The sequence below is a fragment of the Octopus sinensis genome, linkage group LG1 (genome assembly GCF_006345805.1).
Source record: "Octopus sinensis linkage group LG1, ASM634580v1, whole genome shotgun sequence".
In the NCBI taxonomy this organism is placed as follows: Eukaryota; Metazoa; Mollusca; class Cephalopoda; order Octopoda; family Octopodidae; genus Octopus; species Octopus sinensis.
Genome location: NC_042997.1, coordinates 2,702,601 through 2,728,839, shown reverse-complemented (window position 1 = coordinate 2,728,839; position 26,239 = coordinate 2,702,601). Strand labels below are relative to the sequence as shown.

General features: G+C 33.2%; 1 protein-coding gene across 5 annotated transcripts in view; it reads left to right on the top strand.

Moving 5' to 3' along the window:
- The window catches only part of LOC115219228, a 532,468-nt gene that overhangs the window by 323,896 nt on the left and 182,333 nt on the right, over window positions 1–26,239 (top strand). For 3 of the 5 annotated variants that reach the window (XM_036507825.1, XM_036507795.1, XM_036507870.1), the window contains one exon: window positions 5,934–5,967. The exons of 1 other annotated variant lie outside the window; for it this stretch is intronic. The gene's annotated coding sequence lies outside the window, so the exon portion shown is untranslated. Of the gene's footprint in view, window positions 1–2,715; window positions 2,721–5,933; window positions 5,968–26,239 lie in introns of all 5 variants that reach the window. One more of the 5 variants, XM_036507971.1, reaches the window with a different exon arrangement.

Here is a 26,239-nt window from a genome sequence, read left to right as displayed (position 1 = left end):
AATGCAATTTCAAAGGACAGAATATATACAGGCGAAGATACAGGCGTACATCCACACACACACACGCTCATATGGGAAGAGAGTGTGAGGTACTTATGTGCATGCATACATACATACATATATATATATATATATATATATATATATATAATAAATATAATATATATATATAATATATATATATTATATATATATATATACACACACACACAGAAATGGGGGGTGGTATACATGTGTGCTGTCTCCAAGTTCATCATTTGTATATAAGGATTGTTTTGTATAGATCTCTAATATTTTTTCATATATATATATATATATATATATATATATATATAGTTAATCAAACATGAAATCGCAAAGAGAAAACACAACAACGCGAGGACGTGGAACAAATATAGTATTATTAGACGCTCAGGAAGGAAGGGAAGAAGGAGGATTTAACGTTTCGAGGGGAGCTCTTCGTCAGAAACATACGAAAAGAAAGGTCCAGAGAAGGGAAGCCTGAGGAAAAAAATTGCCAACGGTACACACGCGGTCACATACATATACATATATACAGTCAGACACACACACACATAAACACACACACACAGACACACACATATATATATATATATATATATAATATATATATATACATATATGAACATTTTATATGGTTTTAGATTCAAGTTTTGGCGGATATTTCCAGCGTGGGGTATCTCTTAGATAGCCTAAATTATAATGTTAATAATAATAATTATTATCTTTGAAGGTTTTTACTCCCATGCTGGCCACCTGATAAGATCGGTATTTAATAATGATCTATCCTTATATATATATATATATATATATATATATATATATATATATATATATATATATATATATATATATAAAGGGTAAAGACCCCCTTCCGTCATGAATGACCATAGAATTGCACCTAGAAATTTCCTTTCCGAAGCAGAAGTCCTGACAAATTTGCTAATGGAAAAGCACCAGTAGCCTATGTATAAATCTTGCCTACTCCACGCCAACGATATTATCCAAAGGAAAAGCTTGGCACTATTAACACTGTGACTCATTTCTACTGTTGAGTCAAAAAGAGCAACGAGAAGTTAAGCCTCTTGCCTAAGAACACGTCACTCGGTCCGGTCCGAACGAAAATCGGACTCATACCTCCGACGTTCAATCATTGGCATATCGACTAGAAAACAATGTCACGTGTTGAACAGCAAGAAAGTCCTGCCTATTCCCACTGTCCCGCTTAAAGTTTGTATTTGTAATGTACCTGTTAGCAGATTTTTTAGTTTTCTGAAAATTCTAGCTATTCCAGATCACATAGACATAACTACTTAGTATTAGAATACAAAGTAGTTGGACCCTGTTAGCCGTCTTTGAGTTGTGGAAGATATATCCACATCAGCAGGACATGTGACCTTTAAATTGATACATAGATTTTCTTGTCTTTGACTTTTGCACTTGGTAGAAATTTTGATGCGAATCTTCCACCAATACTTCTTCTACAAATGTTTATATATGTATCCAACAGGCGAATTCATTGATCTTTATGAAATGACAATATATATCTTGTTTGGGACCGTGTAACATTTTAGCAAAGACATATCATATGAGAGGGAGTAGATATATATTCTTGAACTCACTATATCACATGTTATGTTATGTAGTGGCCGTGAGTACAAGAAATCAAAGACTTGATACTGCTGTAGATATCATCTTCAAGTTTTTAGGAAACATATACCGTCATTTATCGGTATAATCAGCGTTTATATATATATATATATATATATTATATATATATATATATATATATATATATATATATATATATAATTATATATATTGTATGTATGTATGTATGTATGTATGTATGTAAGTATGTATGTATGCATCTATGTACGATTGGATGGCTGGATGGATGGTAATGTCATAGGTATGACATTAGGCTGCACCAAGTAGTGGGGCCCTGATTCAGAGGTTCGTGGGTTTTTATGAAAATGGAACCGCCTCTTAACTACTACTATTCCTAGATCTACTCTAACCCGGAGTAGTAGTAACACTTAGGGTGCTAGTTACGGATTAGTTAGACTATTAGGGTGCGTCTACCTATATATGTAAAAACTATACATTTAAAAACGATAGATTCGGCGGAAGAAAAAAATTAGGGTTCAACGTAGGGAAGGGTGCCTGTAATAAACAGCATGACGTACAGAAAGCAAGATAAGGCAAGTCATCTTGCTAATCTACTACATCTTTCTCCATGACCAATCGTCTTGGCTGGGTCATACCATTAGAATGGATATAATCACAAACGAGAGAAAGAGAGAGAGAGATAGTAGTTGATGGAGTGCAAACTTTCTTTAATTTAAACAATGTCACTGCAAAGATCATAAGTCATCATTGTGTGTCCATCCGACGGACAAACATGTAATATAATGTGTGTATGTATGTATGTATGTATGTATGTATGTTGTATGTATGTATGTATGTATGTATGTATGTATGTATGTATGCATGCATGTATATATTAAGTATGTATGAATGTATGTGTGGGGGATGTGGAATGTTTAAGTGCGTGTAAATGTATTTCCATATGAATGTAAAATAGAATATGAATGTGAAATTCCGATAAGGAAGAGCATGTAAAGATATTCACACTTCTCTAGTTTTGGCATTCTTTTGTGGTGTATATTTCGAATATTCTCCTGCTGGTAGTTCAGGTTTACAATTCTAGCAGACATTAGATGGAATCATTAGTACAAAATGTTAAACATTAAATCAAATTCATACTGAAGAGCGTCTTCGTAAAACTAAAGGAAATTAATACTTGTACATATCCTTTTAAGTGTGTGAAAGTATGATAATCGATGAGATGATTATATTGCGCACATATACATATATACATGTACATATTAATCGCATGCCGATATAATTTTACACTTGTCTACATTTCCCGTTAGGTATTCTAGGTAAATATTGAGTTGTATTCGGATATGTTATTACGATTCTGTTTCATCATTTCGCCGAGAAATATGTAAATTGATGTAATGGATATCACTCATAAATACAATATTCTATGGTTACATGATACACACACATACAAATGCATACAGGTGTAAGAGCTGCCGACAAACTTAAACAAACATATACAAGCGTACACAGTATATATATTAGTATACGTGCAAAATCGTTATGTGTTCTCTGGCGAATTAGCGTTTCAACAAGTATACTCGCATAAACACAGATAAATATACATACATACAACACACACACACACACACACCACACACACACACACACACACACACACATATATATATATATATATTATATAATATATATATATAATATATATATTATATATATATATATATATATATATATATATATATATATATGTATGTATGTGAGTATACGCTTCACTATGTACATATATGTGTGTTTCATATGGTAGTAAATACCTTATTGATTAGATTACAAAAAGACAATAAGGAGTTTTCGGTAGTGGAAAATTTGATTATAGATTATCAATAAATTCTAATTGTATAGAATATATCTACCACGGGGAAATAAATTTACAAGTTGAGTTTGAATTCATATACAATCTAAAACGTCAGATAGTGCAATAAACATTTACAACTAGACTTAAGTTATCAATACTAACCTACGTATTTTAGAGTATGTCCTTTTCGATTACTACGAAAAAATATTACGTGACATAAAGCGACATAAAATACTTCTACGTCTGTTGGGAATAGAAAAGCACGAAAGTATTTTCAATTAATATTGTTCTGTCTCTCTTTGTTTTATGTTGTATTGACAAGTATTCTAATTGGTCTTTATTTTAGACATATGGAAAGAATAGGAGAACGCATTTTACTTGACAGAACAAAGCAACAGTTGAAATTGTGGTGGTTTCATAGTTCATATATATTCCTCACTAAATTGGACAATTGACTCGAAGACGAATAGTTACTTATATAACTAAAAAACTATTACAACTATCATACAACATACATCCAACAGAAATAGATATTTGGTAACAAAACCTTGTGAGTGGAATTTAAAGATGAAAACGGAAAGAAACCCGTCTTATATGCGTGTGTATGTGTGCGTGAGAGAGAGAGAGAGAGATAGGGGAAGGGAATACGTGTATCTGTGCATCTTTGTGTTTGTGCTTGATCCTGCACTGCTTGACAACAAGAGTTGTTATGTTTACCTCCAAGTACATTAGCTTTTCGGCAAAAGAGGACGATATAATATGTACCAGGCTTAAAAAGACCATGCTTTTAACACTTTATCACGAATGAAAACAATAAAGTATGACATTTTACCTTTTTCAATCACTTTTTAAGTCAATGTATTTGAAGTGAGAGAAAAGGCAAATGAAGGGAAATGGATTTAATTAAATCAATCTTTTATGATATGACTTCACATGGAACTACACATACTTTTCTCACAATAATAATATGGTGTTGTTGTTTCATTCCCTCTGATTGTGTTGGCTCCTGGTGGTAGTAACAACAGGAAGAGATGCTATCATTCGTAGCAGTAGGAACGGCTGACTTTAGTTGCAGCAAGGGCAGGAATGCCAGCGGCTGTAGGGACACTGTTCTTGTGAGAGGAACTTCGGGCCTTAGTAGCTGTGGAAACTTGGGTAAGCTTTTTTGGCATGTTTGCTTGTGGTTCTGTGTATGTGTCTGCCAGAGATAATTAAGCATGATGTAGAAGGAATTTTGGTTATGGAGGCTACTTTTTGTTGTTGAATTGCGTAATCACTAAATCAATAGAGGGGGAACTCTTAAAGCTTTGTCGCTCCGTAGCTGCACATCTGTACATATGATCACTGAGTTTTAATTCTTACCTGGTAATTTGAATTCAACGCAGAGACATGCTTTGTCTTTAGGATATTCCCGTTTCTCCACTGTAATTTTCTTCATATCCTATGAATGAAATGTTCAGATGCACAGATGAAGTAACATATTTAATGTGAATAGTTATTTTTGCTTTAAACGTATCTCTGACCCTTTGACCAAAATAAATCTATACTACATATGAGCCTTTCTTTATTGTGTGAATTTTGGGCTCTATTATTACTTTTTACATTAATTTAGGTTGATTTCTCTCTATGTGATGGTATGCTGTTACAAGTTTTAGTTCAACCTGGAATCCTTTCTGAGAGGCAATACGTTTTGGGATACGAAGTTGCATACCTCATTGTTTTGGGGGTTGTAGGTGGAATTGTATGCCGAAAATTTCAATTCCAATATATTCTTTTGTTTTAGTTTACCAGTTCCTGAATATTGAATTTCTTGACTCATTGCATCCCATCAACATTTAACCATAGTGTAAATAGAATGAACAATAAAGAGATAGCAAAATACGGAAAAGGTTTAACAAATAAGATTTGAACTTAATATTTTAGTGGGGAAAATGACATTAGTGTGTCTTCATATTTCGAACGTTAAGCTTTTATCTCAATTAAGGAGAACATCCTGGAGAGAGTCAGAAAGAGAGATATGAAGGCTAAGAAAAACCTTGATGGAAATGCTATCCTATAAAGTGTGGGAAAGGAGAACGGGATGAACATGTATGTGTAACTATGTTAGAGTATCTGTGTATAGAAGTGGTCATAAGTGTGGAGTGATAATAAGTACTAAGTTTCCTGTTGATGCACACGCTGGTAATCTTTATAAAAGTATTATATGCGTGTATATGCCTGTATATACATATATATATATATATATATATATATATATATATATATATATATATATATAATATATAATATATATATGCATATATGTATGTATATTCATATTGTGTGTATGTATGTTCGATTTACGTTTAAGTGCACTGTAATTCAACCGTACATATATTTGCATTTATTAGTAGATATGTATATTTATATGAGTCATTATTTCTATTTCTAGATCGTAACACACGAAAAATGACAGGGAGTTTTTGGTAAGTAAATGTATCTGAAATTCTTTCAGCATATATGTCTATTAAAAAAATTGCATAGTAATATATCTACAAATGACGTCGACAATTCGCATGCACTATTTTTTTTTTATATATATATCCTAAACAATAGCCAAAATCGCTGACTTTATATACGATATAGCTATCTACAAGTACCTTCATAACATTCGTTACGATTTATCTTCCGCAGGCTGTACACATTTAACGACGCTTCTTAGTAAACCATGAAGTTATGCATTTACAATTTGCATGAATTTATTTGCAGCGTGTTTTAGCTTATATCTATATTAACCTTGTAATGTAAACGAAGCTTTATAAATAAATTTCTAAAGATATCGTATTATTGTAAAGAAAAACTTATGACCTCAATTCACTTTTTAAAGATTCAATCATGTTTTGTTGGTGGGGACGCAAATTGTAAGAATTTATTATTTAACTTTTCACTTTTTCATACAAGCATATATATGCGCGTGTGTGTGTATACGCATATATATGAATATTCTTCCATATATATATATATATATATATATATATATATATATATTATATATATATATATATTATATATAATATATATATGTATATATATATATATATATATATATATATATATATATATATACGATATAGCTATCTACATACATATATACATACATATATATCGAATTTATACGGATAAACAAATTATACATTAGATATATTAAATATTATTGTCTGGGTATGAAATAGAAAATATGTATGTATATGGATGCAATTGTGTAGATACGTATATTATACATTAAATACAGTAAGTAGAAATTAAATTGTCATACCTGTCACCGGTGGCATGGTTTGCAAAATAGGAAACGCAAAACACACAATCAAACTTCTTGTACAGAACACTATCTATTTCTTCAGCATTTGCAGAATCACTTGAGTATCAGATAAAATGACAGCCGTTAATTTTCCCACTCTTTTTTCATAAGTTTAACTCCCACCGATATAATATATTTTCCACATTCATTTACATGTCTACACAATGAAAGTCCGAATATTATTTGTGACGGTCGTGAACTTGCAGTGATTTTGTTTAGATAAATGAAATATAACTGTCGACATAAGTTTCATTGTACTGTCGAGACTAAGCAACAGATACTGACCGGATACGTAAATAAAATGCTAATAATGAATGTGATTTTAAACTGCAGCAAGCAGTATTTGACAATCGTTTTAAAATGCCCCTTAATGAGTCACCTGATTTGAGGCTGCTGCAAAGAAAAATGGTTGCCGTCTGTATTGTTCCTTCAACGACTTCTGTGCAATGTGAGTTTTTGTCTATCTGAGATACTAAGTAGGTAAACATTTTTGAGATTGCTCATCGCTACATCAAAAATAATAATAATTATAATAATAAATCAGCAGATTGCAGTTCTATGAAAGCTCAAATAGGACCCATGACGATAGTGAAACACAAATTTCAGTTGTCGGATGATGTTGGGAATGAGGTCGTTAGAGTTTCTCCCTTCCAAGACCTCTGGTAAACCAGCAGTCAAAACTCTATGTAATGTAAACAGTAGCAAAACCGAATAATGGGAGAAAAATACTAAATACGATGAGTGTTGCAAGTAGAGAGTATCTTTGCAGTTAGAGAGTACCAGTATCTATATACGTATGTGTGTTGAAATTTTTTTGAAACAAAATGGAGTAGACTATAGGCTATGTGGTGTAGAATTTATGCATGTATCTATTTAAGCTGGAATACATACATCTAGTCGAATTTCTGTAATGTTTCTTTCTAATGAAAGATCGTGATATTCTTTCATTAATAAATGTTTCTGCTGATTTTCATATTAATTAGCATTTTTCATTATAGCTTCTTGATCTCTATAATATAACGAAGCATTTTATGAATAGCATCAGTTCCAGCAATATAAGCGATAGGTTTGAAACTTTTACCTAGATATTACAACTGGCCCACCTTTGGACTCCAGTTACTGGAAAAGTGTTGAAATCATTATAAGAATCTTCTTTTTTCTTCTTCTTCCTCTTCTTCTTCTTCTTCTTCTTCTTCTTCTTCTTCTTCTTCTTCTTCTTCTTCTTCTTCTTCTTCTTCTTCTTCTTCTTCTTCTCATTGGATGCATTTGTTTCTAAACTAAATATTCTCATGTAGTTTAGTTTAAACAATATCTTATATATCGTATGGTAATTGGTCTTTATTGTCTGAGCATATTCAACTTCTTTGGAGCAGTTTTTCTGAATGTAACTGAGATTCATGAATTTTACAATGCTTGCAATGAAATTTGTAATCAAATAAGACGTTTGAAATCAAATTTATCAATCACATTGGTCATTAATAATCATCGTGCTCTCACAGATGTTTGGTGCGTCATCGATAGAGAATAGTATTTTAATATTTTATTGTTTTTAGAACACGATACGAAAGTCAATAGACGGCTATTTACAAGCTGATATTTTTTGCGAGTGTGTTGGTCTATTAAATGTTTAAGATAGCGTATTTACTTTGTGTAGTGAATTATATATATGTTTTATTTTCAATAGACCTACAAGGAGTATGTCAATTCTACCCATGCAAAATATCAGTGGTAAACCCTCTACTCAAAAGAATATTATATTCTCTTCTACAAACCACGAACTAAACACAGAAATCTAATGAGTAAAACAAAGAGCAATTAACGTGTATATAAACAAACTTCTCCAAAAATGACTCAGCTGCGTCTACAACCCAATAAAAACATCAGACAGTCGTTTCTTTAAAAAAGTAAGGAACTCATTCACAACGTGTATTGCATGAATGAAATAGCATACTAATTAGAGTATATACAACGCAAAAATAAATATATGAAAGAACTGAAATGTATGATAGTTGGAAACCAGAATTTGCATAGCAGTACATTTTCACTGTCTTAAAGAGGATGCAGCTATGCGGAATAAGTTTAATGTTTTCATTAGAAAAAAGGCCACAGACGATGTTTTACCCGAAATACATTTAACTACTTTGAACTTTTTTTCCTATTTTGATGTTTCTCACTTCTCCATTTCCTAACGTATTCAATAACTACATTTTTCTATAACATTCATTTTAGATATTTTTTTTATAAAAATTATATATTTCGCTTCTTGTGAAGAAATATATTATAATTGTTCTGTTCGATATTCTATAATATTGAACAATTCTTTTTTCAGAGTTACAATCAATTAAATACCTGTAAATTTAGCGTTTTTAAGATCAAATATTATCGTTTTCTTTCTTCTTATTCATTATCTCCCATGGTTACGAAGTCAAGCATTGCAACTAAATGCCTGCCATTAAATTCTTTTGTTCCATAGAAATACGCACGGAACCACTCCGTCTGAAGCTCTTTTCCAGAAGCCCATTCATGTTAATTCTTCTGCCATTTACGGAAGCGATTTCCTTCACCACTCATTGCATGCATACATATTATAAATGTATATTTTATAAAATTTTCGATTGCTTAAATAACTTGTATCTTTTTAATTTTTTTTTATATTTCTCACGCGAAATTTTAAACATCAATATTGTACAATATAAAATTTGGCTTCAGAGACGAGACTTAAAAAAGCTTTATACTCATTGTGTATCGTATTACATTGAGTAGATACTTAAAATGTCATTCACGATATCATAGAACACTACCCGTGGTCTCTATTGAATGCTGTGGTAAATTATGCAGAAATGCCATTTGAGTGAATAGTGAAGTTTGTGTTCATATACGTAATGAGAAGAGCATAAAAGTTAAAAGTAAGAAAATTTGTGCAATAGAGGAAAGAGAATATAAGTCAAGGACATAATTTTATGATTATTTCGCAAACAGAGAAGAGAAAAATGAATATTCTTTAAAGCAATATGTTTTAGTGATTATTCCAGCACCAGTCTGAAAGTCATAATGAAGTCAATGGTTGGCAAAAATTTTTCTCTATTACGCAAAGGACCAGTCTGCAATTTGTTTATTCTGTGCATAGATGAATAAATACAGTAACATTAACCATTATCTAGTGCTATATTTTACTTATCTTATAATTATTTCTAATATATTTTATGACGATTACTGCATTACATGCAATATGGTTACTTAGTTTTCGTACATCCAGCTAGTTATATTTGGCTGACAGTATATAAAATACAATTCTGTTTTGGTTTGTTCCCATATAAGATGGCTTCATCCTTATATTGATATGCAATACAGTTGCATTAGATATAATCGAAATATTTTAATTTTTCAGACCATTGTATAGGCCAAACTAGTATGAAGTTCAATCATTCATTAAAACACATTTGATAATTAAAAATTGACGCGAGTAATGTGACTATTAATCGCAAAATTATAATTTGCCTTTCTTTTTAAAGAGTCTAAGTTAATGAAATATTTCAAATTTAGCGTCATGAATGATTAAAAGTACATATGTACGAACCGATATTAAACATGAATAGTAGTTATATAGACGAGGCTTCACAGTTTACATATAGCGAAAGTTTGAGGGATATACTTTTAACATATATCGTATAAGGTACCCTCGCTCCTAAGCAGAAAGACTTCGACAAATCCTCAAGTCATATCAATGGCAACAGAATTTTTTTTAAATACCATGTATACATGCGTATCTGAAATTTGTAAGGGACTGTTCTAGCGACCGAAGTTCCTAAAATATTTCAGATATTAGTATCAAGTGGAATGTATGGCTGGGTACACAGTTCAGCAGTGTGTGTTGAGGAGAATGAACTAACACTATGAAAGCAAAAATATTTGGCCAATATTATTTTTTACTTTTATGATAGTGCTTAAAGGAATTTCTACATGTTATTTATCTTATTAATCCATTAATCTGATATTAATTCAATAATATGTTTGATAATATTTTGGTGATGTTTCTACAACTATTTCTTCGTTTTATCAAATATATTTCTTTATATTTGAGTTAGTTGCTATAGCATTATTTCACAAATAATATAAAATCGTAAAATCCCTGATATTATATTGAAGAAAAGCCAAAAGTCAGTAGCAGTGAAATATAACACTTTCTAGTAAAGACACAAGGCCTGAAATATGGGGGACGGGGACACTCGATAATATCGACTCCAGTGTTTCACTGGAACGTAATTTATCGACTCCGAAATGATGAAAGGTAAAGTCGACAATTGGGTTTAAATATAAACTAAGCTTGGTATTTCAATGAATGAAGGCATAATTTTTTTTACTTTGTGGCGCCGGCACGTACTTGTGTTCATTCAGGCATAATAGTTTTTCATAACCAGGCACTACAAGATGTCGAAGAAAGTCATAAGTACCTTCCTCGAAATATTAATTAGAAGGTATAATTTATCTAGTTATTCAGTTAAGACGTTTACTGGTAAAGTTTCAAATTAGCGAAACGCAATTTACCCGTTACAATTTTGGACGAAATATGTTGCAATAATTCTATCAATCTATGTATGTACACACACACATACACACCCTACCCACCCAAACATATAAATATTCATTACGCTTGAGTCCGGAATCGAATCAAAATTTTATAAGTTGAGATAACAGCAACCAGTCATGTACGGTGTCGATGTAGTCTACTAACACCGTTCCCAAAAATTTCAGTCCTTCTGTCCATACTAGATATATTTCTTCTTCTTCGTCTTCTTCTTCTACTTCTTCTTCTTCTTCTTCTTCTTCTTCTTCTTCTTCTTCTTCTTCTTCTCTTCTTCTTCTTCTTCTTCTTCTTCTTCTTATTATTATTATTATTATTATTATTATTATTATTATTATTATTATTATTATTATTATTATTATTGTTATTATTATTATTATTATTATTATTATTATTATTATTATTATTATTATTATTATTGTTGTTTTTGTTGTTGTTGTTGTTGTTGTTATTATCATTATCAACTTCATTGCTTTTGCACAGCTTCTAACGCTGGAGATGTACTACGGTGTCAGCTGTTCACTTTCAGTGAACTAAAGTAACACCTCTTATTTTTCGAGCTGCTTCCGGAGCATTCAAGCGGCTCAAAAAAGTACCGTTTTCTGCAAGTGCTCCACCCTTATTGCATCCCCTATTTGTTCCATGTATTTCTCGAGATTTTCACTCACTGTTCCCAGGTCCACGATAAATATTGGTACTACACCACCATTTTCAACGACCACAACTGCTTAACATCCAAAACTAATCTGTCATATCTATCGAATTTTCTATCTTCCTTATCGCATAATTTGTTATCAGCTGGGCATGCTGTGTGTATGATCCAGTATCGTTTGCTTTCTTTCTCAATGAACTCTATGTCAGGCTTCCTGTTATCTAGCTCATTGTCGCACTGACCCATAAAATCCCATAGGATCTTTGCATTATCATTTTCAATGATGCCTTCAGGTTTATTTTCGTAACACTTCTTTGCTCTGTCAAGTCCATACATGTTGCAAAATGTCAAATGGACACTACTCGCTATATTGTATTGACGTCTGCTATAAAATTTCTGAGTGGAGTACATTGACTTGCAATTGCCATACAGTTTCACCATTTTGAGCACAAATTCTGCACTTGTCACTTCCTGATGTGTTGTCTATTTTGTATTTGATGTTATTCGTTCTTCGTGCTTGCTCTTCGGCAGCACAGATTACAGCCTCCGTTTCCAGTTTTAAATCACATTTAGCCATCCACAGCCATCTTTATATATATATTTTCTTTTCATTCACTTTCAGAATTACAATTAGTGTCTTGGTGTTTAACTGCTCTTTCTAGTGAGTCAGATATCCCATTTTGAGGGTACCTCTTATGTGTTTGAATGTACTCTGTATTCTTCTCTGAATAATGTATAGTCTATTGACTAAATCTTTCCTTCTCGCTAGACCACTGGTAACAAAATTTTTTCGATAAATATTCTTGCTACCCTAAGATTTTAATTAATGATATATATATATATATATTATATATATATATATATATATATATATATATATATATATATATATATATATATATATATATGTATCTTAGACATGGGCAATAGTTGTATTCTTTCTTGTCTTGAGGTTCAATGCCAAACGGCTGGGTGGATTCTCGTGAACATTGGCACACATGTGAAGACGGGTGTATAGATTAGAATGCGGTCTGTAGTTTTTCCTAGCCCCTATAGTTAACGAGAAATTCGATTAAAACTTTTCTAATGGAATTCCCCCGCCATTAAAACAACCAGTTGCTCACACAGCCGGCATATACCATTTCGCTTGCAACAAGGGGATTACAGGATGACAGTCAGCCAATGTCATACATACATATATACATAACCTTTTCTCTGTCTGTCACTCACACATTCGCTCACTACAAAAACTGAATAACAAAATTTCAGTTAATTCTCTCTCAACCATACATAGATACATACATACATATATAACGCATTTCTCTCTCTCTCTCTCTCTCTTGCTTTTTCTCTGTGAATCACTTACAATTCACTCAGTACAAAAAGTGAATAAAAAATTTCAGTTATCTCTCTCTCTTTCTTTCTCTCTCTCACATACACACACACCGGCAACATTACTTTCTCTGCCTCTTCACACACACTAACAAAAGCCATTCACATACACACCACATATTCTGTCTCGCACACCTCATCACACACACACACCCTCACACCACACACACTCGCACGCACGCACATCAATTCTTCCGCTTCACGCCAGCAGTTCACTCATACAATCGCGTTCTTCCTGTCTCTTTCGCTTTCACGCCGACTTCAAAATATCTCCTTTCCACCCAACCCCATGTTAAAAATCTAAAAATTTTCTTACGGTAACCGGCGGTTATCAAAAATGTAAATAAACAGGCGCAGGAGTGGCTGTGTGGTAAGTAGCTTGTTTACCAACCACATGATTCCGGGTTCAGTCCCACTGCGTGGCACCTTGGGCAAGTGTCTTCTACTATAGCCTCGGGCCGACCAAAGCCTTGTGAGTGGATTTGGTAGACGGAAACTGAAAGAAGCCCGTCGTATATATGTATATATATATATATGCGTGTGTGTGTTTGTGTGTCTGTGTTTGTCCCCCTAGCATTGCTTGATAACCGATGCTGGTGTGTTTATGTCCCCGTTACTTAGCGGTTCGGCAAAAGAGACCGATAGGATAAGTACTGGGCTTACAAAAGAATAAGTCCCGGGGTCGAGTTGCTCGATTAAAGGTGGTGCTCCAGCATGGCCGCAGTCAAATGACTGAAACAAGTAAAAGAGTAAAAGAGTAAAAGATACGTGGTTTATAAGTGGTTTGTAAGTGACAGTTGTTTTTTCTCATAGCGAAAGATCGCCCAATGTTTTAATGATTAGACAGAGGTCCAATAGAATAGCTCTGAGAAACAGACTACGTACAAATTCGTTTTTCACAACACCTGAAGCTGTTTTCTGACAGGGGGTGAAGGAAATTTTCAAACAGCTGGAGACTGCAATCGAAACAAGGGACCCGAAATGATATGGTTGAGAAACGTTGTTATAGACTATGCCTAACCGAAAACCATCATAGACACATCATCCAAATTGACCGAGTGAAACCGGGCTTAGCTGCTACTATGTATATATATATATATATATATATGCTTATATGCATGCATATATACATATATGTACATACTTACATCTAATCTGTTCAGGAGGACACACCGGGCGGGAACTTTCATAGATAATTTCCAGATACCCTTGGCCAGGCAGTGCTACCGGAGACGCTACCGATTCGAGGAAAATTGTACCTGCACGGGCGTGCTGGCTGTTCGAGAAGCGCACAATGTGGAGAAACTGTTCTGGACGCCCCACTTCAGTGTCCTGGCATTGCTGAATTGTATGTATATGTCGAACAGGTGCTGCCGCGTGACGGATGGATATGCCTGTCGACCGAATCAGTTGTACTGATCGCCCCGCCGCCTTCATTCAATCGGGCATGTAAAGCAGTTTTCCATTGACTGGTGGCTGGGGCGAAAGAGGTTATTTTGTGGACAAGGATGAAAGCTTGAGAACATATACAGTCCTCTTTCAGAGAGCTCTCAATGATTTCTTCAAGTTTCACTTGGAAACGAAATTTAGAATGGGAAGGGAAGTGCTGTCTTGGAGTAACTTTATTGAAATGTGGTTGAAAGTTTCGAAAATGGCAAGAGTGAATGGTACTTCTCTAAGTGTAGACCAGTGAGTCGCAGAGAAGAAATTGGAGAGGGCACTTGCTCTTGGAGTTTCAGGAAAATCTCGGTTAATGGGATTCCTCGATTATCCCTAGAAGCCTTCCTGTATGAGGAGGGCGACCTATCTATCATCCTCCCCATTACATTTTTGCTTTTTTCCTTTTCTCAAACTTTTGTGCATAGCGTGTATATTTATATATGAAATACCCCATACTTTATGTTTCTCTTTTTATTCCCCGCCTCATATTTTCTGCATATACAATATGTATGCTTTTATCTTACATATATAAACCCATACAAAATGAAGCCTATACACATATGCACATAAATTACTGTTGCGAATATCCCAGTCTCCTGTACGTGTAGCATGAACTCACACATAGCCACAATTACATGTACAGTCAAGCATACCTACAATTACAGACATATATTGATACAATTAATTATATATGTATATACATATCTACATACACAGAATTCTCTTTTGACATTGTGTTGGTTACACAGTTCATAAATCACACACAAGCATATACATTAATACTTTTACAGACATATGCATAATTCAATCACTTCTACATAAGTACACCCACGCACACAACTCTGCATAAAGTCCTCAATACTCATACGCACACGCCTCTAGCCGATCAAAACGTACACTCACATATAGAACCAACTTTATACACAGTATCCAATGAGTTTTTTTTAATAATCACAAACCAAATCGTTTAGATATATTTTGGACTCATGAACATCAAAACACGCATACACGCACCTATGCACACACACTCACGCACACACACACGCACACACACACACACACACCCAATCACACACTCACATTCATGCATATGCATACTTAGAGAGAGGAGATAAATTACATGAATAACATGAATAGGAAATATGAGGCAATGAGAAGACAGATAATATCCAGAGGCAGACGAAGCGAAACGAAGTGTCTGTATAAGCGTAAAAGTTAGAAAGCTAAAACATAATATACCAATGCAAAAACTGCAGAGTATGCCAAGGAGAAGTTAGTTGTGTTTATTGGATATTCTATTTTACTTTCTGAGGTCATATCTCGCCGAGGTCAACTTTAGAATTCACGTTTTCAGTGTCATTAAAAATAGAATATCAACCACGTAATGCGACCGATATAATGGACTAGCGCCTTAGACATCAAAATCGCTCCCTTTTTAACATAATTGGAATTATTATGATATTTAATTTATTCTTTTCAACTCAGGTTTTATTTGAACTGCTGGAGTTTTGCAGGTGTAACGGGCTTGGTACCTGCAGCATATGCTACCATACTGTGTGTTCTTTTCAACTATCTAAGATTTACTTTGTTATCCTGGCTGTCCCAAAAATCTTTTGTAACAGCTCCACTGGGCAAACTATTCCGATTTTCTTTAAATTTCTTTTGATGCCTTCCGATACTGGTGTTGTTGTTGTTGTTATTATTTATAATATTAGTAGTAGCAGCAGCAGCAGCGGATTGCTTGAAGAAGTCGTAACAGATGTCTACCGTGACTTGAGATAGATAGGGGACAATTTCTATTTCTGCACTGTCAGTCGGCGAGCACAGTCACTGCTAACATCGGATACAAAAGAAACGGGATTAAGCATAAACTTTTAGACATATAACTCTGTTAAACGCCGATTTCTAATTTTTGCACAATGAATAAGCAAAGATTTCTGTGCATGCCGTCGAAGGAGTGACTGGCGTTGCGCAAACGTATGGCATTCCAAGCGGATCTACCTACCACAACCTACTTCTCTTTTGAATATCCCAGATGTAGTGGGTAAAAATACCTGACGTGATTGGGATTTTAATCAATTTGGGTCAACAAAAGCATTCTATAAGCTCTTCTACAAATACTTTGGTGACCATTCTGAAGGAGATTTTTCCCCCAAGTACAGGAAAACTGGGGTGATGTGATGGGCAGACTGGCCATTCTCACCTAGAAATCTTCCAGGAAAAAGTAATCCGTTGTGAATAAGCATATCACCGCTGTTGTATATAACTGCCTGTCTGTCGTGACATTCCTATTTCACTGAAGCGCCTACAATATTTTTCTCTGTATAAAAGTTACGTTTCAGTAGTTAGGTGGTCCATTTTTTTTGTCAAGTCAGCCCGAATGCGGCAGATGAGGTCCAGACAGAGGCTGAAAATACGAAATAATCAGTTTTCTTGTAGGTGAGCATGTTTAGTTGCCGTTTATAACATTTGTTTTCCCTCTATTTCACTGAATCCTAGATGCAGCGTAGACTGGGTCAGCACAAGTGGTACCTTGAGTGCTGCCCAACTGGGTAATATAGTCGGTAGAGGTTTCCCTTTGGCGTTCTATAGATGTTAGTGGCGTGCAAGAGAAAGAGCATTCACGATTCTGGGCGTCGACAAGAATCGACTAGTCTGTCTATTCCGGTGGTTTTTTGAAACCGGAGCCCATGAATAATTTACAGAAATGGTTTAGCCTGCCAATTCGAGATGTACTCTCTAGGCATGTAAGATCCGTCATTCTAACTGAAATGCGCACGAACTGACGAAACAACCCTGCACGCATCCGTCTACTGTCCGTGTATAATATGAATCGCTGAGAGGGACGAAAACACTAACTAAAATTGCTTTTATCAGAATCTTGACATTAATATATTTTCTTTTACATAAACTGCTTATCTTCAACATCACTACCAGTAAGACCATCATCATTACAATAATGTCATTAACATCTATAGCATTCCTAGTTCCTTTGTCAACTACAACTTGCTATTTTCATTGTATTTTTGAATCAATCATCAGCAATAACATTTGTGCTGTTAATCTTCTCTCCTAATGGGATTTTAGGACCAAAGTTCCTGCTCTCTGTTAAAATCCCCAAAGAGTGGAATATATTTAAACGATAGAGAGTTTAAATAATAAACACGATAGATATTTTGCTTACGGAATTGTAATATTTTACTTAATCCTTAGCGTTCCTTGTACGCAACATATCTCGTTTACTAATTATTTGTTTTCATTTACACAGAAAGAAAATTTTACATAATCGAATTAAAATTTTGCATATAAATAATGTTTTGCTTCCTGCTTTTTCTTTATTTTATTTATCTGTTTAATCTGAAAATATTATCATTTTAAGCTAAGGTTGTATGGATGCTTCAATGTTTATTGAAATGTTATTAGATGAAAACAGCAAAATAACGATGCAATTCAAGTTATTTTGTGATGATTATATGTTTGTTACGTGTATTTAGAAAATTGTTAATTCAATATGCAGTTTCAGAATGATGAAGTAAAAAGGCAACGAAAAACAAACAATGAACGTGTTAAAAGATATTTGAATTTCTGACACGCATCAACTTCTACGTTGTTAAAAGTCTACCATGGCAGAAGAAAAATATTTTATTGTTAAAGCCTTGACATATCGCTAAAATTCTAGAAGTTTGTAATTCTAATTCTTTCAGAAATAAACTATAACACTGTCCGTAAATATTTTACTGGGCTGCTCTGATTTGATCTTCACGAGTTTTTGCATGTCTATGAGTAATACAGTGATATAGTTTTACACGAATTTGTATCCCTTTCGATTATTGCCTGGTCTCAGACATGAGAAGGCAAATATATTTCAGTGCGTCTTGTTACAGTTATTATCTTAGAATATATGTTGATTTGGTAAGTTAAAATTTACAAATCTATAATACCAATATATACAATGAAACTGCTTACTGCAACGAAAAAAATTGTAAATATCTTATACGATTCTTTATAATGCATGAACAGTTTAAAATAGCGCATCGGTGAAATGTAATAGAAAATAAAGATCCATTTATCAATGTGTTTAATGATACGTCATAAAAACGCCATAAAAATTCAGTCTCATGAAAAGAAATAATAATTAAAGATGAAAGACTAAGAGATATATTAAACTAGTGGTAAACGGTATTAAAACAAATTCTTCAAAATAGATAATATATACTTCTATATCAGCACATTTAAATATTTATGATATCTTGATGATAGTTTAGAATATGAAACTGCCTGAAAATTTCATTATCAGAGATAAATTCCTGCTCTCTGTTAAAATCCCCGGAGAGTGGAATATCATTTAACGATAGAGAATTGAAACAACAAAATGTATTCATGCTTCCATGAGATATTTTTCTGAAAAAAGAAAATAGGTTGTACCTATTATGTTAAGGTAGCTAATATAGACATTATTAAACTGCACAATTTTGGCACTGGGCCCCCAATTACATGGAAGGAGATGATTACATCGACTGAAGTGCTCAACAAGCACTTATTTGATAGACCGCAAAAGGAGGAAACCCAAAGTCAAGTTAGGTATAATTGAAACTCAGAACGTAAAGGCCTCTCAGTAATTAGTTCACCTGGTTGAAAATCCAACCAGCTAGTCGCCCTATATAGACTTATCATTATGCACATAGATGTGGTCCAATTCCTTCTGAAGTTGTATTTTAATTTGAAGAAAAAATATATTCAGCTCAAGTGAAAACTTTAAATGATAGATGTAGAGATCTGATGCAAAGCCTATTTATCTACCGATCTAATCTTTCTATCCAACTACATATATACGAAGATATATATGTATATGTGCTTGTTAAGTATATATATATATAATATAGAAATATTTGCATATATACATACATATATGTACATACCTACATATATACGTATATATATATATGCATATATGGGTACAGGACATCAAAAGAACGTAGACAAAGTGGGAAACGAGAATATAAAAACAAAAACGTAGAAAACTAACTTTTTCGAATAGCCGAAGAAATAAACAAAAAACGAGACAGACAACATAAAGAACATACACACACACACATACATATATATGTGTTTGTGAGTGAGTGTATGTGTGTGGTTGTGTGTGTGTATGGACGACTGAGTGGCGGGGAACATTTAGGAGTGAAATGTTTATTAGTATTCACCAAACAACTTGTGCTAATAAATATGAAATGTACAATATAATGATTCTACTGTGGTGGTTTTGACTCTTACATTATTTGAATACTTTTTTCTAGCTTTATATTGAGTCTTAATAAGTGTTACTTTTGCGTCCTCTGTAAATATATACGTTTACATCAAATAGCTTAAATAAGTAATTATATTCACTGTCACATTTGATTAAATCCTTTCTTAATCTGACTTAATTATATCCTACTGACAAAGCTTTCACCGTTGCCTTTCTTGAGAAAATAGTTATCTGTAAGTTTCATTCCCCTACTGAGTAGTCGAGACAATTTGTGAACTTCGCAAAATATATCCGTACTCCAAATATTGCTGAAATAAGCAATGGTAACACATCTCAATGGAGTGTCAGAGTAATGATTCTGGTCACGTTTTTATCAGTTTCCATTTGATGGTATATTTGCCCACGGAAAAATTATTTCATTGCGAAATTGGGAATTGGAACGAATGAAAATACTTTATATTGTAGAATAAAATATATAACGATGCCTACTGGCATGCATGCACACATACACGCACACACACACACACACGCACACATATACACACACACACACACATATAATATATATATATATATCCATGCATGTATAGTAATGTGCATGCGAGCGTGTGTGCGTTTGCCTCTCTGTGTGTTTGTGTATATGTGTGCGTGTGCCTGCGTGCCTATACATTTTCACCCGGAAGCAATTTCTTTAAATACATCCATTCGACCGCTTGCATAATTTATTATGAATTTGCATTGTCGTCGTTTGATTGTTCATCCAACTGATTTTCTTACAACTGAAAGATGCACTGATCCGTAAAATGTTTACACAAAGGAGATTGCAATAGCTTCTGTAGTATCGTCAAACAGTCAGTTACCTATTTGGTCGTGTAAAGTAAATGAAATCCATACGGAATATAATAGGACGCGTATCAAGTAAGAAATCAATCTCCAATAATTTAGCTTATTTAGTTGGACTTTCTGTACAATAATTTGAATTTTGTGTTATGAATTAGACTTAATTCCCCTGAAATTTCTTAGAATTCAATTCATCAAAATGATGAATCACTCAAATGACAATTTGAAAGAAAACATTAAATAAACTGATGCTATGTCTGCCAGTCACCTAATTTCAAGATCTCGAGAATGGGGACTTAGAGATATATAAGTAGTTGCTTCAAATATGAGAAACAATTAAACAGGTAGAAAGCCTTTTGATAAATAAATGGAGATCAGCATATAATATATACTTTTAAATTGTAATAATGGGAGATTTAACATCAAGAAGACTGATCTGTTCCGTAACACTTTATTAAATGTATTCATTTACAATATTATGAGCTTTCCACTTCCCTGATGAGCATAAATGTTATAAATTTATCAGTGGCATTTACCTTGCCGAATAATATGGAAGATAAAAGCAGCTAAATATTCAAATATCTGACCTTAAGAACTTGAAATAAATTTAAGACAGACCTGAAATGTCCACTAAAGGGATGTATAGTCATAACTGAAATACATTTATCATAGACCAGTTCAATTAAGGGCGGCTTGGGTTTAAACAACAATATCAATATTGATTCATAGGAAGATTAGGAGTTATTATTCATTTCATATTGAATGTGGTTATTTGCGGTTGTATCAATTACATATAAAATTGACTTCATAAGTGGATGAAAAATGAAGTAAGATATATAATTCTGATAGTAGACAGTATAATACGAATCCAGACGTCTAACAAATTTCCAGTATCTGTGAAGTGTATTTCACAAGTTTCTGCAATTCGTTTACAACATCACAGAGACAAATTATTTAAAAAGTAAAATAGCATCAAAATTTAGATGTAAAATATAATAAAGTAAATAAAATTATTCAATGATCATTCAATTAATGTTGCCTACTTCACGTATACTAGAATTCTTACAAAGAATTATGCGTATAATATATACATACATACATATATACACACACACACAAACACACACACACACACACACACACACACACACATATATATATATATATATATATATATATATATATGGTGGATGAGTAAAGCATGGGCACGATTTCAATTAACTGCTGTTATCGTTAGATTTACTGCAGGAAATTCGCAGTGGCGATTGGGGTTACATTATTGATAATAATTAGAAGAAGAATATATATATATATAATATATATATATATATATATATTATATATATATATATTATATAGAAGGAGCTTCTACAGGACTAGAACTGTTTCATTCAAAAGAAATCATCAGGAAGCTCCAGGGGCTTCCTGATGATTTCTTTTGAATGAAACAGTTCTAGTCCTGTAGAAGCTCCTTCTATATAATAAATTAATTTACTCTGCTATGTATTGAGTACCTTATTTACTGTGGTTAACCCCGACTCAACCCGGGACCTACATATATATATATATATATATATATATATATATATATATATATATATATATATATATATATATATATATATATATATATATATATATATATATATATATATACATATATATATATATACATATATATATATAATAAAACAATACTGGGAGGATAAGAGACGGAACGAAGCGAAAATTCGAAAATTCGAACGAACCCGACGCGAAGCGCTGTCAGACAATAGTGTAATAGTGTAATAAATAATTATTTATTACACTATTGTCTGACAGCGGTTCGCATCGGGTTCGTTCGAATTTTCGAAATTTCGAATTTTCGCTTCGTTCCGTCTCTTATCCTCCTAGTATTATTTTATAATATAATTATGACGCGAAATTCTCTCCCTTTGCTTTACCTTCCCCTCTTATCTCTCCCTCTTCCTCATCCTTCTCTCAGCCGCGTGTATTCCTCTATCTATCTATCTATCTATCTCTCTCTCACTCCTCCTCACTTTCGTCACTGCTAATCCTTTTGCGCGTTGCTTTCAGGCCGTAAGGTTATGTTTTCCCTGCGCTCGCCAGTACCTCTTCCGTCCCAGCCAGAACAAAGGACTTTCGTTTGCTTTTTTCGTTTGTTTTCTTGTTTATTTTGATTTCTCGTATTGTATTTTATTACTCGTTTTGTATTTTCTTGTACATGTATTTATAAATTTTGTATTTTTATCTTGTATTTTATTGTGCAGTTCTATTGTTACGTCCCGTTTGTGTTACTTTTATTTTCGTGCTCGTTTTACCCCTCTGCGAGGTTATTTTATTTTAATTCTCTCGCAGGAAGGCCTATTATTGACGAGTCGTGTCCTGTCTCGCCTTCGAAACACACTAAGTCTACTAGTGACAGCTGATGAAGGGGATTTTTCCATGTGTAGCATGTCCTGTACCTTGTTTTTCTGTTGTAAATAATGTTATTCCCGTTTTCGTTCTCGTCCTGTTCCACGTCTCTGTCTTTCTGTTGTAACAAAATGGCTTTTCCGTTTTCGTTTCTGTTGAGTTTTACGCCTTTTTGTGGTGTCCTGTACGTATATATATTTATATATGCATGTATATATACATGTAGATGTCGGTACGTACATATATGTTTGTATGTATGCATATATTTTATTTATTATACTATATATATATATATATATATATATATATATATATATATATATATATATATATATATATACATACATATAAATACGCACACAGCACACATATATATATATGTGTGTGTGTAGAAATGAAGGAATAAAAATAGATGAGTGTACAGATAGGGATTTGTATCTGTATTCTCATCTATTAGTATTCATTCATTTATATATATATATATTATATATATATATTATATATATATATATATATGGTGGTTGTCTACTCTTCATGCAAAGTTTGACCACATCAGTTTGGCATCTGATGTGGCTTTTTAAACTAGAGAATGTTCTGCAAAAAACCACCCACACAGATTGCACATCCGATATGTTTATGTTTTGTTGATCTTAAAATGTCTTATGAGGCATTTGAAAACTTTCTGGCATACACTGCCTTCAAATGTGTGCACAGGCATGTAGGCAAAATTGTTGGTGGAGGTTCGTTTCCCATGGGTTCGTAGATGAGATTTGATCCCAGTAAAAGACAGGTATAGCCTGTCACAGATTGTGCCCACAAAAAATTAATTGTCATTCACCTTCTCGATCGTTAAATTATTCCTTATATCTCTTTTCCGTATTACATGCGTTATCCAGGCTTCTTCAAGTGCTTTCACTCCACTCCACACTTTTATTCGCCCTCCAACTCGATCGGAAGCAAGGGTTTCAATGCCTTCTGGATCCATTCCAAGTGACGTCATAATAGCCCTTAGCCCTTTATTAGTCTACGTTGATAGCATTTCCCCTTTAGAAGCTCACCGTGAAACAACTGTTTCGGCATGCGTTTACGGAACGCATATATATATACATATGTATGTGTGTGCTTGTGTGTGAGTATCTATATGTGTAAATATATAGGTTAATCTATATATGTCAAGCCTAATCTGGTTTATCTGCATCATTACCATCATATCAGGTCAACTGGATTTCTCTCATAGCCACACTATAGCCATACTTTATTCTGTGTGCCTGGTACGCAATATAGATATCGAATTTCAAGTACAAATCATTTGAACACTACAACCTGTTTTCTAGCACAGCTTTTGACGGTATACATACATTAATACAAACATACATTCAAACGCACAATCTCACATATATATATAAATACATATGTGTGTGTTCGAGATAGTGTCTTTGAATGTATGTTTGCATTAATGTATGTATGCATGTATATATACCTTCAGAGGGGACGCTATAAATGCTAAGTATAGAAAGCAGGTTTTAGTTTTCAAATTATCTGTACTTGAACTTCGATATCTTTATATATTACCAGGTACACGAAATAAAGTGTCGCTATAGTGAGGCTATGAGAGAAATCTAGTTGACCTGGTATGGTGATAATGATGCACGTAAACACGATTAGGCTTGACATATATATATAGAAAAACCTATATATTTACACATACATATATATATATATACTTTATTTTAAGCAGCAGAAAATTCAACAAAATCTGTTACTCTGAGTTTCTCGTTGCCGTTCATCAGACAGTTTTTGCTAGAATGGAACATATATATTAATTCAATCTATACTCTTACAAACGCTACACCTTTAAAAAGAAATGGACTTGTTTGATTGGCCCTTTAGAAAAAAACGGTCAATCTTCGAGCGATAAACAAAAAGGTCAAAAATATATGTATATATATATAAAAAAACTTATAAAAATTATAAAAATTATAAAATCCGAGGAAAAAACCGAGGAAAAAACCTATTGCCGTTAATGAAGACAGTACAAATTAATGCATAGAAATTAAACCTGTTATAAATACTGCAATACATATTTATATTAAAATCCACATATATATATCAACATACACAAAAGGATGCGCGTAAACGCCATACATACATATACAGACGTATGAATATGAATCTAAATTATACACATAAAAGCATGTGTACATATATTCACGCAAACCGTCTCGCACGCAAGCTAAAATTCATCTATGTAGCAATTCTCATATACTGAGCAAGGAGGGGGAACGAAAGAAAGGGAAAGAGAGAAAAAGGAACGAAAGAGGGGGGAACTTGTAGCGATGTTATTGGCATCTATAGAGGCCAGTATACATACACAAGTTTGAATTGATACATATACATACCGTCGTGTGTATGCGTGCTTAAGCACAAGCATACTTTCACTTACACATACACAGATACGCATGCTTACAAATACATATGCTTTGCTATACACAAACTTATATAAACATTCTAAATTTGACAACATTGCTTTTTTTAAAAAAACATTGCTTTTAAAAAATGGGTGCATTAATAAAAAATATATACGAAAGACATATAAAATAAAATATAACATCCAGCGGGTAAAGTTCCATCTTTTTCAGCTGTTTGTTCTTCCTACCCGCTGGATTTTTCTCAGAAAAATATACCTATCCCTGCACGGAAACAATATATCAAAGGTCTTATAGAGGAAACGGAAGAGTTTATTAGAAGACTGAGATGGAAAGCCTTCTTCTTTGATAATAAACAGAAAATAGAAGGTAACAAATATGGATTTAAATCTCCCAGAAACCCGCCAC